The sequence below is a fragment of the Lycium ferocissimum genome, chromosome 8 (genome assembly GCF_029784015.1).
Source record: "Lycium ferocissimum isolate CSIRO_LF1 chromosome 8, AGI_CSIRO_Lferr_CH_V1, whole genome shotgun sequence".
NCBI classification, from domain to species: domain Eukaryota; kingdom Viridiplantae; phylum Streptophyta; class Magnoliopsida; order Solanales; family Solanaceae; genus Lycium; species Lycium ferocissimum.
Window position 1 is genome coordinate 42,894,657 of NC_081349.1, and position 4,679 is coordinate 42,899,335.

General features: G+C 31.8%; 1 non-coding gene across 1 annotated transcript; it reads left to right on the plus strand.

Moving 5' to 3' along the window:
* The first annotated feature begins 3,103 nt into the window (after positions 1-3,103).
* LOC132069086 (small nucleolar RNA Z157/R69/R10) lies at positions 3,104-3,203 on the plus strand. Its single transcript, XR_009417654.1, has one exon. It is a non-coding gene; the product is annotated as a small nucleolar RNA Z157/R69/R10 (small nucleolar RNA).
* Positions 3,204-4,679: the final 1,476 nt, after the last annotated feature.

Here is a 4,679-nt window from a genome sequence, read left to right on the forward strand (position 1 = left end):
CTTAATTTGTCATTTTGCCACGGCGAGCGTGTTACACACATTTTACATATTTGAGTGATTGTCAAAAAGTCAGTTTAAACGACACAATCGAACCTTACCTGTAGTGTTAACGAAACAAGCATACTTGAGTTGTTCGGTGAAAAAATCCGACAACCACAAAGGTGGTATTATCAATGGATTTGGCCTAAGCTAATATATGCAAAAGCATTTTCTTAAATAGTGGTGCAGAGAGTTTCACATTTTTTCACTTTAAATGGGTAGTGATTGAAGGTCCCGACACAACAAGTCATGTCCATCAATTGTAAAAAGGAGGTACTATTGAATATATTTAAAATGGAAAAGGGTAAAAATGCCCCTATCCTATCATATTTGGTTCATGAAAGCTCATAGTTAATCTATTGGTTCGCCAATGCCCTTATCCTTTTTTTGGAGCTCATATTTGCCCCTAAACTAACAGACCCAACATCTATCAAAAATCATGTGATGTGTCACTCTTCTATTGATTTTATCTCAATTGAATTAAAATACTCACCCACAAAATGGGATCTGGAGAGGATGGAGCGTACACAGACCTTATCTCTACCTTGCAAAGGCAGAGAAGAATAACCACAAGATAAAGCTAATCAAAATAAAAATATGTTCAATACCAATGAACATATCCGAGAAATTAAAATCAAAACCGACAAACTTCCGGGTGAAGTATTACTTACTTTAGAACGGGAAAATTTGCAGAATCTACGTTATACGTCATAAACGTATAAAAACCATTAGGAGAGTGACACGTCACATGATTTTTAACAGATGTTACGTCTGTTAGTGTAGAGGCAAATATGAGCCCGAAAAAAGGATAAGGGGCATTTTTAGCCCTTTTTCGTATTTAAAAAGAGGGAAAATAACACTCTATGTCTATTTGGAGGAAATATTTACCTAAAATGGTGCATATTTTTAATTTTACCCAAAATGGCCCTTTTATACATTATTATACACTTTATACAAGGTTGATACATTATCTACGGTAAGTGTATAATGTTAAATACTATTGCAAAAAACTACGCGGATGCAAATTAAAGATGTGATTATGTGGATGTAATATTTTATGTTAGATTGTATATTATTGAAATTATATAGTGTGTCACATAAAGGTAATAAAAGTAAATATTTAAAAAAAAAAAAATGTTACTAGTAAATAGAGTACTATACAACTTTAGAATGTGCAGAAGTAATAGTAGTTGATGGGCCTGACTGAGTCCAAAAACAGTTTATCTGATCCAAACCAACAGGAAACTCAAGTTTGTGCAGGCCCATCAAGAACCCTAGTATAATAATCCTAGCACCCATCAAATTTCATATCTTTGCGCGGATTGTCGTTCATTTGGGGTGGTCTTTAATTTTTTTCCTTCAAATTGGTGGTCTTTAAGTTTTTCCCTTTGCCTAATATCTCAAGGTTGTGGGTTCGAACCCCAGCTCAGTAAAAAAAAAAAACGCAAGGCAGAATTCTGTCCATGCAAGCAAAATTTTGCCTGTGCAAATTCTACCTTAAGGCCTGCCGACCTTGCGATTTTTTAAAAAAAAATTGACTGAGAAAGGTTCGAACCCGAAACCAAGAGATTTTTAGCGAAGGGCAAAATTAAAGACCACAAATTTGAGGGACAAAAATTAAAGTCCACCCCCAGGGAAGGCCAATCTTGCAAATAATCCTCCCTATTCCATTCTAGGGATAATTACGAGACGTAACTAACTACTACTATCTAATTATATTTAGTAGCTATAGTTTCAATTAATTACATCTCATAGCTAATAGTTGTATCTTAATGACACTTAATAACTATTGAAATAAAATAAAGTAAGGGAAGAAAGAAAAAAGCATTGGAAATGTCCGTTCTTCTTTGACTCTCTCGCTGTACTTACCCACCTTTCTTCTTCTTCTTCTTCTTCTTCAACTATCTTCTCTCTCTAAAAACACATACCCGTTTTCTTTCTCTCTCTAAAAACACACAACAATTCTTTCATTTTTTAGTTGTTTTTTCTGTGTACTTTGTTGAATATCTTCTTCCATTTTTTTTTTATTTTAACAAAAAAAAAACGTTTCTGACATTGTTAGGGTTCTTGAACAAGCTTCGATTTCGTTTTAATGGCAGAGTTGGTGACGATGACGATGAAGGATAACATCGGCGGTTGTTGGTGACAGCGATGTTTTCGTAAATCTGGTAACGTCGGTGTCAGATACGCCGAAGTTGTCGTATTCACGAATACGGCGATTGTATTCACTGTTTTGAGCTTTTTTTGTTAAGTTTTTCAATTGTATTCATTTTTTTAGGGTGTATTTGTTAGCATAAACGTCGTTGTTGTGAAATTTCCGGCAGATCGCCAGAACTAGTGGTTGGTGTTGTTGTATTCATGAATAAGACGATTGTATTCACTTTTTTGAGCTTTTTTTGTTAATACTTTAGATTGTATTCATATTTTTTAGGGTGTATTTGTTAATTTTTGGAGTATCTATGTTTTTATGTATTCAATTTTACTTGCTATATTCATAAATACAACGAGCCCGTTTATGAATACAGATAGTCATTTTCATGAATACAGTGTAAAAAAAAAATTGTTGTATTCATGAATACAACAAAAAAAAATGTATACAGTGGAAAAACAAAACGAATACAGCGAAAAAAAGAAAAGTAGCTATGCCATGTAAATATTGAAAATATAGCTATACAGAATTTTTAAACCCCCAAAATGTAATCATTTATGTAAAATTCCCTATATTCTACCTCGGTATATCCTCTTTTCATCACCTTATTCTTGATATGCTGATTGCCGCATCCTCTATTCCTTCTCTTCTCTCTCTCTTAATATATTCAGTTCCTCTTTAATGTTACATTTTAACTTTCTTTTATTGATTCTCATTACTATAAATAAAGGCTTTTTTCACATACAATCAGTGAAAAAAAAATTATATTATAAAACATGATTTTTCCACTAAATTAGTTCACTGGAAAAACTCATGGAAATAGTTTTCCTTTAAACGCCGAAAAACTTTTAAATTTTTTTGTTCGAAAACACTATTTTTTTTTTCTCACTGCTTTGGAAATTAGTGATTTTCTAATTGTGTCCAGTGATGATACAATTTGTGGACTAGAGTTTCTGATCTGGGGATTTAGACCCCCATTGGTTGAAGACAAACCCTTGGCTGTCTGAGCACACTTTTCTTTATAATTTTTTTTTTTTTCATTTTGGATTTTTAAAAGATTTTAATTTTCCACTTTTTTTCTGCTACCAAGATTTTTGTTAAAATTTGACTCCAAAAAATTCCCAAATCAAGCTCCATCTCCAAATCTTTGATCGATTTTCCGAGCTAATCCTTTCAAAACCATCGCCTTTCTTGTGAATCCATAGCAACATTCATCCTTCCATAGAGTGAGCAATCGGTATTAGTCTACACCAAGATGATTGATAAATATTAGTCTACACCAAGATAATTGATTCCTAAATTTGATCTAATATGCTCTAATCTTATGTTATCTTCTTTGTAAAATACAAAATACAGTTGTCATTTGAAGCAATAGGAGCTATATACCCTACATATTCATATCATTAAAATCTGCCCAAAAAGCAGATGAACCAATGAAATAAAAGGAAAACAAACGAATATTAACGTGACAAGGGATTTATTATGTTGTGAAAAATGAGTTTAATATCTCAAAAAGAAGTTTTAAACTTATATCTAAATTCATGATTTTAATATTGAAGGATTACACATAGCACATTAATCTAAACTAATTAGATAGCACGTAAACCATAAAAGGAGAACTTTTGTGTTCTTCGTGTAACGGAAGCGGAAGTCTAACAACGCCCAATTACTTGGGATAATTGGTTATGCGGTAGATTGGAAGAACCCCTAAACCACAGTCTAAACCCTAATAATATATTGTAGAGAAGAGAAGAGCAGAAAAATACTGCAGAAATATATTTTATTTTACACCGTAAATGTTATTATATAGGAAATATTAAGACTAAGTTTAATTACCCTAATAGGCCTTAAGTATCCCTTATGGGTGGACTCAAATTTCCTACAAATATTATATTGATGAATCATTATTTTGCTATACAAACGTTATCTTTAATGGTCTTCTATTTGCAATCAAATTGAACAAAGTTATAACCGAATATTTAATAAATAGCTCTAATGATGAAATTATTATTTTGTGATTAGATTTATTATATACGTATTTGACTATTTTAAGAGCCTTAATGGCTACTACATTAAATCAATTTGAATGGTCTCTGGCAGTTGATGATAGCCTTGAATGGCTTTAAAGCTGCAAATTATATTAGCTTTGTTTTGGAACAGACCTTTGTCATTTCATTGACATTTACTTCTTTTTATGGTCATTAAACTTTGCTCTTTATTAGCCTATTTATGGTCATTAGTTTATTCTTATAAACGTTGGGCATTTCAGTTATTTGAGGGTATGACTTTTTGTTGCCTATATATATTGAGTCCGGAACAAAAATGCTGTAAAAAAAAAAATTTTGAACCAAAATACCCCAACAAAAAAATATTATTACACATTTTAATGCGTATTTTTTATCGCTTTAAAGTACTTAACCGTAACGGTATCTTAGTTAAGTCTTTAGCAAAAATCTTTAGCTAAAGGAGTTTTCAGAAATTCTATAACGCA